At 37.8% G+C, this 8496-nt stretch overlaps 1 non-coding gene across 1 annotated transcript; it reads left to right on the forward strand.

Annotated features, from left to right (window-relative positions):
- The first annotated feature begins 1891 nt into the window (after window positions 1-1891).
- On the forward strand, window positions 1892-1998 carry LOC148210867 (small nucleolar RNA R71). Its single transcript, XR_015792097.1, has one exon. It is a non-coding gene; the product is annotated as a small nucleolar RNA R71 (small nucleolar RNA).
- The last annotated feature ends 6498 nt before the right edge of the window (window positions 1999-8496 follow it).

Consider the following 8496-nt stretch of genomic DNA (forward strand, 5'->3'; position numbering starts at 1 on the left):
GGGAGAAGGTCCAATAATGTAATACGAAAGTAGGGTCTGGATCTGGATAGGTGAGCTATTGAAAATTGTCAACTAAGTGCTCGACTTATGAAGGTTACTAATAGGGAGATGCTAGGGCTTCGGTACTAAAACCTAAGCTAGGGAAAGAGCAAGAACTGTTGCTACCCGCAACTAAAGCCTCAACATGAACCAAACTTCAAAACCACAAATGTACATAACATTGACACTACTAGATAAAGCAAAGTATGCACAAGAATTACAATCCAGTTCTTGAAAACTGACATGCTGAAAATTAAACCCACAAAGAATTACAAGCAAGAAATAAAATTAAAAGGCAAGGAAATGTTAAGTAGCGGCAAGAGTTAACTCCCCTTTTCAAACATTTTCTTCTTTGGATTCTTCATTAATGTTGGGTCTTCTTGTTTGAAAACGATGCTCCAGCATCGCAGCTACTCTTTCATGATTCCTTTTGCTTCAATAGAATTGAAATTACACAATCTGCTTTTAATTCTCTCATGAAACAAAAGAGGCAGAAATTACTAATAAACGAAAACTTACCTAACCACCAATTAAATCACAAATAAAAACAATAACAAAGAACTTCAATCATCATGAACTATAAGGAGAATGAAATTGATTTGGAAATTAAAATATTTCCCCTTATATAATTTTTTCTCTTCTTTTTCTTCTTTTTCTTAAGGGCTATCATCAGCATTAGAAGAACCCTATTGGCTTGAACTGCTCCACGAATATAAAATTGTGGTGGCAATATTTTAAATTTGAACCTCGGTGCTTCCTTATTTAATGGTGTCATTGAGCTGAATTGTTCCTCTTCTAACTTCATGATTCAAATATCCTTTCAAATTGATTTCTCTTTTGTTCTTCAACCCCAAAACTTGATGCTTTTTTTGGCTTAATTTCGACCGATGCTTCAGCAACGCTCTCGTTGATATTCTTATGCTACAGTTTGTTTGCAGTTTCTTGAATTTGATTGTGAATTTCATTTACTACACTGACTTGGGCGCTCTCTTTCTCTTGAAGGGTGGGATTTGTTAGAGAAAATGTGTTACAACTCATTGATGTTTGAGTTTTGCATTGTTCTTTCTCCTCCCATTTAAGTATTTAAGTGTCTCAATAATGCCCGAGAGAGCTTCATCTGGTCGCATTCTTAGTTATTGAGACAATTTACCCCATCTGAATTTCCAAATTTCTTAAAGAGGATGCTTGACTTTGAATTATAGTTGTTTGGTTTTGAATGGTAGTCGTTTGATTTTGAATGGTAGCATCATTCTTAGCCATGTAAGCTTTAATTAAGCTTCCCAAAGAATTTGATGAACTTGTAGCTTGCTTGGTAGGTTGATGTTGCTCAACTTCAAAAAATTATAAGGAAAATTTTTCTGGTTGGAATGCTGGAGCATTATATTGTCTGACTGACCTTGTCCATATTGGTTTCCTCCCCATCCAAAATTTGGGTGCTGGCCCCATAATGAATTGTACGTGTTGGAGGAGGAATTATTCTGATTTGCTGGATTCCGTGGGTAGAGATCAAAGTGGTGCTCTCCTTCACAGCTGGAGCATGAAATTTCTAGCTCTTGCTCTGGCATTAGATGCTCCAGTAGTAGACATATTCTTCATTATCATGCCTGCTAGATTTGAGATTTTCGTGTTGATCGAAGTTAGCACGTCAGCATTATGCATTCCTCTTGAATTTTTATCCACAGCTGACCTTAGGTTCGACCATTGGTGATAGTTAGATGAGATTCGTTCAAGGATGTTAAATGCTTCAGCATACGACTTCGATAGGAGAGCTCCATTTGCATAAGCATCTACCACTAACATCGTAGCTTCATTCAATCCAATATAATATGTCTTAATCTGAATACACTTGGGAATACCGTGGTATGGGCACTTTTGCAAAAGCCCCTTGAACCTTTCCCAAGATTCACTTACAGATTCCCCTGTAAACTGCTGAAAGTTATTGATGTCGTTTCTGAACTTTACATTTTTGCTAGGTGGAAAATACTTAATAAAAAACGTTTCTACCAATTCATTCCATGTAGTGATGGATTCTGATGGTAGGGAGTGCAGCCATATCCTAGCACTATCTCTCAGCGAAAATAGGAACAATTTCAGCCTTAATGCTTCCTTCGTTACTCCTCGAATCTTAAACAAATTACTGACCTCCAAAAAATATCTCAGATGGAGGTAAGGATCTTCTGATTCATGACCCCCAAATTGTCTCACAGTTTGGAGCATTTGAAACATTACGAGTGTAAGCTCAAACTCATCGGCATCTATATCCGGCTCCACTATAGCTGGATTAAAATTATAAAATTCTGAACCCGTGTATGCTCTAATTGCTTTATCGCTATCATCTGCTAATAGGATAGCATTTAGAGGAGGAGTTGCTGCTACCCCAACAACATCTTCCTCATGCATTTCCTCAACTACCATATTCAGCGCTTGCGAATTCAGATTGTGATTCGTCTCTTCTTGCTCTTGTATTCTCTGCTCATTTCTCCTCCTATGGGGCGTTCCTTCAATTTAGTCATCAAGCAGAAATTCTAACCCTTGGAAATCATACATTGACCTACAAAGCAACCAAAATATAGCTAAGGAAACTCTTTAGGCACCGTATTCTTAAGCAAAATAATATAAAGTAAAATAGCTTAGTCCACGGCAACAGCGCTAAAAACTTGTTGCGTTCCCACAACCTAGGTGAATACAAGGGCAAGTGTACACTATATTCTTGCCAATTGTAGTATAAACAAGGTCGAAATCCACAGGGACTAAGGATACCAAAAAATGCAAATAAAAGATAATCGATGTTTGTATAATTAAACTAAGTAAAATACGATAAAACACAAAAAGAAATTCCAAGAGAAAAAGACTGTATTAACAGATGCTGGGGCAAAGAAATGTTGTAGCAAAACGAACAGAACGGGGAAATAGTTAATGAGATGAAACTGAGGGAGATCGTGACATGCTTTCACATGCTCACAGATGACGCTCTAGCATAAAATTGCTACTGATGCTCAAACCGACGTGGTTCCCTCCGAGACACCCAAATATGAATATCTACAACTCCCGTTGCTTAATACCCAAACATGAAGAATAGTTTATAAGCATGGTTAGACGGACCTTATCCCTAAGCATCCACAAATCTACTATACCACAAAAAGAGCCAAACACGCTACCTATATACCCTTTCGAGTCGTACAAGAGCAAACAAACTAATAAATGTGGCCAGCATAGATCAGTAAGATCAAAATATTATATCAACTCTATTTTAACAGTAGCAACAACAGCTACAAAGCCTCTGTTCACAAGCTATAACAAAGGATCTCTCCCAAAAATGAGGTTTAGTTCATGGGGAATGGGGAAAATAGAATGGGTAAAGAGAGAAAAAACCCATTTGGTGAAAAAGCTTTAAGAAATCCTCTGAAACCTCCAGCTCAGTGAGAAACTAGCAGTTTCAGTCTCCTCTCGTCGACTTCTTCTCGAAATGGGGGCAGCTTTCCTTGTCTTCAGCACGTTTTGAGACGATTTTCCTCTTTTGGGATCTTTTTCCCCTTGGGGATTGATGAAGAGACAACCCACATCTTGTTGCTTTTATAACTCCCCGAAAAACTAGGGCAAAACTCAGTAAAACGTGCATTGTACGAACATAAGTGAGAATCCTGCGTGTTACTATGCAACCCAGGAATTTCTGCAGAAAGTGATGCTCCAACATTGGGATGTTGTAGCCTTGCAACGCTCTGGCATTTCTCATGCTCAGGCTTCACTGTGTTTTGTCAACAGCTCTCTGGGCTTAGTGCTTATCTCATGCTCTGGTTCTCAGCTTTCAATCCTGCATAAAAGAGCTAATAATAGAAGGAATTCAGCACTAACTTAAGCCAAAGCATTCTTTGCACGGGATTTCAGCTCATATATTCATTTTCTATTTTATTCAGGATTTTCTCGAGCTAAAACAGACACACATTAACAAGAAATTGTCCAAAACTTCCCTAATAATGTCTAAAATAACTCTCTTTTGGAGAGTTATCACACCCCGAAAGGAAAACAAAAACTATCGATTAAACCAACAAACCAACCGACCGATTCTGTTTCAAAAAACATCGTTGCTGTTGAAAATTGCCCCTTGAAGTTTATTTGCAAATAGGGGGAAGCGGAAAGACCAGCGTTTCACCATTATTTTCACTTTGGGGAGAAGAGTGGGTTTTTGGCCTAAATAGCCATTTTACCAAGGCAGTATTGTTTTTTACCCTTTTTTTTAAAACCTATGTTTTCTAATCTTTGTTGACATCATCCTAGATACCAAATTACTTTCACTACCCCTCCACTCATTTTTTAGATTTCTCTCTCTATCTCTGTCTCTCTTTTTCGAGAATTTTTCCCCCCTCTCTTTTTCCAGAATTTTTTTTTCCTCTCATTTTCCATTAACTCATTCTTTCTTTGTCTTCTATTCCTTCTTTTCTTTTCTTTTTTCATTCACGATTTCTCTCTCTTCTGTAATTATTATTATTTTGTATTTCCATCTTCCTCTCTTTCCATCTTCCTCTCGATTTTTTCAACCGTAAAAATTAATTTTCCTTTCTCTTCCTCACACCCTCTTTCTCTCTCTCTAAAAATAGGGTTTCCTCTCTCTTTCTCACACTCCCCTCCACTCTATGCCTACATCTATCTCTCTCTCCCCTTTCTCTTCCTCACACCCCCTCACTCCACACCCAATCTTTCTCTCTCTTCTTCACACTGCCCTTCACTCTCTCTTCCTCACACCCCCTCTAAAAAATCCAGCGATCTCTTCTCTTCCTCTTCCTCGCACCTTTCTCTCTCTAAAATCCAACGACTTTCTCGCCTTCGCGCACCTATCAGATCTGATCGAGAGCGAGACTAAGACTGTGAGCAAGATCTTGACTGAGATCGAGAGAGAGAGCGAGATTTTGAGCGAGAGGACCTGATGGAGAACAAGATGGAGACCAAGAATGATACATATGACCTAGATGGAGGGAGAAAAAGATTCATTTCATCCTGATTTTTTTTAATATATTTTCTTTGTTCTTTTTTCATCTTTGGTTTTTTTCATGATTTGAGGAAGAAATTGATTAAAAAAATTTCAACTTGCTATAATTGCTATAATTTTCGATCCTCGAATTTTTTTTTCCACTCTCATCCTTTTCATGGGTTCTTATTTATTTTTTATGGTTTTACTTTTTATTTTTGTCATAATTACTTTATGAAGAAATGAAAGAAATTGAGAAATTGATTAAAGGAATTTTAAACTTATCAAATCTGAGAAGGAGATGGATAGAGAAGAAGAGATATCGTAAAATATTGATAATGTCGTTTATCTACAAAATAATAATAGTAATAATAATAAAATTTAGTTCATTTAAATGAAATCATAACAGGATTAAATTCATCCTAACTAAATAAATAAATTTCGAAACGGTTTGGTCAAATTCAAATTTAAAATGATTAACAAATAATCTAGAGATTAAATATTTTGTTAATTAAAAATTTTAAAATTGGAATCGAGAGAAACAGAATCTCAACTTCTCCTCAATCTCCTTAATTTTAGTCGTTTGGTATTCAAATTTAAAATTTAATCCTATCCTTAAATCTTTCCTCAATCCTCTTAAATCTCATTTAATGTCTCGTAGTTTTAATTATAATTAGATTTCAAATTTCAAATTTAATTAATCTTGTTTTAATTACAAAAACAATCTTGGAGAGGGAGAGTTGAGTGAGACAGAGTAAAGAGAGAGCGAAAAATGGGAGGAGAAAGGGGAAGAGATGGAAGAGATAAAGATAGAGGAGTGGTAGTTGTTCACACGAGATTTCCGGAGAAATTATAGTTCGTGGAGTTGAACTTTTATATTTGTAGTATGTGTTGTATAGTGGATTCAATCTCTAATCTTTATCCTCTGATTCTTTCTCTCGAACTTGATGTGAAGATTGAGATGCTTGTTCTTGAATTTGGATAGAAGTTATATATTCTTCGAAAGTTTTCAAGTCTTTAAGTATTCAAAGTCTTCAAGTTGGTCTTCGAATCTTCAAGTCTTTAGAGAGTCTTCAATTTGGTGTGAATTCTCTCAATTCTGAAATTCTGAACCTCCAAAATGAATGAGGTCCCCTCTATTTATAGAGGTTTCCATAGGTTTTGGTGGGCCATTGGGCTTGGGTAATTTTGGGCCAAGCCCAATTCTTTAAATGGATTTATTTAAATTTAAATATTAATCCACTTTATTTCATGGTAAATTGGGTTTTGGGCCAAGATTGTGAACCAAATCGATTTCAAGTCCAATACTCATATGACCCAATTACATATTTTAATTGTCAAATTATCTTTAATTTTAATTTAAAGTTAATATATAATTAATCCCTAAATAAAATAGATAATGACGTGGCCGTTTATGATTGGCCCAAATTTTTTGGTTCTACAAATGCCCCCTTTTCGAAATTTATGCCAAATATAATTGTGGCTGAATTTCGAAAATATTGTGCAATAAAAAAGATGAATTTAAGTCAAAGATGAATTTAAATTTGATATCCAATCAAATTTTGAATTTGAATTTGAAAAAAAAAAATCCTACTTGGAAGCTCAGTTAAAATCCCACCAGATTTCAATTTCGAATTTGAATAGGAATCGTGAGTTGGGACTTGATTTGGGTCAACTTAAGAATCCAATCAAATTTCCAACCATTATTTGAAAAAGGAATCATCTTTGAGTTGGGATTTGATTTTGGTCAAATTTAAATTAAGAATCCAATCAAATTTCCAACCATAATTTGAAAAATGAATCATATTTGAGTTAGGATTTGATTTGTTATTCTGATTTAAACCCCAAAATGTTGCCTATAAATTGAGTCTTCTCGTGCATTTGTAGAAGCACAGCAGAAGTCCAGTGAAAAGGTTGGCTTTAAAATTTCTCTCATTCTTTCCTTTTTTTCTTCTCTCTCTTTTTTTTTTTACTTCTCTTGTATTCAAATTTTAGAAATATTTTTTTTCCTTTCTTTTCAACTTAAAAGTATTTCTCCCAACAATTTCTTTTAACAGTGCGTTCTTTTTTTTTTAGGAGCTAACTTTATTTTGTCGCTTCTTCTATTGGAATTGGGATATCAAACTTTCGTGCTTCACCTAATTATCAAGGTTTGTCTTCATCTTGATTTTTCTTTTCTCCTTTTTGTTTGCTTTTTTCCTCTCTCTTGCAGCAAAGATAATCCAAGGATTGACAAGACCACCTAATTTGGTGAAGTATCCCTCACGGTTACCATCCTTTCGGGGATGACGCCTATATAGGGATACCATCCGGCTCACACATACTCACGGGGAAAGGCCACCTAATTTGGTGAAGTATCCCTCACGGCTACCATCCTTTCGGGGATGACACCTATATAGGGATATCGTCCGGCTGACACATCCTCGCGGGACAAGGCCACCTAATTTGGTGAAGTATCCCTCACGGCTACCATTCTTTCGGGGATGAAGCCTATATAGGGATATCGTCCTGCTCACACATCCTCGCGGGACAAGGCCACCTAATTTGGTGAAGTATCCATCACGACTACCATTCTTTCGGGGATGATGCCTATATAGGGATCTCGTTCGGCTCAGACATACTCGCGGGACAAGGCCACTTAATTTGGTGAAGTATCCTTCACGGCTACCATCCTTTCAGGGATGACGCCTATATAGGGATATTGTTCTGCTCACACATCCTCGCGGGACAAGGCCACCTAATTTGGTGAAGTATCCCTCACGACTACCATCCTTTCGGGGATGACGCCTATATAGGGATATCGTCTGGCTCACACATCCTTGCGGGACAAGGCCACCTAATTTGGTGAAGTATCCATCGCGGCTACCATCCTTTCGGGGATGACGCCTATATAGGGATATCGTCCGGCTCACACATACTCGCGGGACAAGGCCACCTAATTTGGTGAAGTATCCCTCACGGCTACCATCCTTTCGGGGATGACGCTTATATAGGAATATCGTCCGGCTCACACATCCTCGTGGGATAAGGCCACCTGATTTGGTGAAGTATCCCTCACGGCTACCATCGTTTCGAGGATGATGCCTATATAGGGATATCGTCCGGCTCACACATACTCGCGGGACAAGGCCACCTAATTTGGTGAAGTATCCCTCAGGGCTACCATCCTTTCGGGGATGACGCCTATTTAGGGATATCGTCCGGCTCACACATCCTCGCGGGACAAGGCCACCTAATTTGGTGAAGTATCCCTCACGGCTACCATCCTTTCGGGGATGACGCCTATATAGGGATATCGTCCGGCTCACACATCCTCGCGGGACAAGGCCACCTAATTTGGTGAAGTATCCCTCAGGGCTACCATCCTTTCGGGGATGACGCCTATATAGGGATATCGTCCGGCTCACACATCCTCGCGGGACAAGGCCACCTAATTTGGTGAAGTATCCCTCATGGCTACCATTCTTTCGGGGATGACGCCTATATAGGGATAT

This window comes from Momordica charantia (genome assembly GCF_013281855.1).
Source record: "Momordica charantia cultivar OHB3-1 chromosome 6 unlocalized genomic scaffold, Mcharantia_2.0 BLBB01000006.1, whole genome shotgun sequence".
Lineage (NCBI taxonomy): Eukaryota > Viridiplantae > Streptophyta > Magnoliopsida > Cucurbitales > Cucurbitaceae > Momordica > Momordica charantia.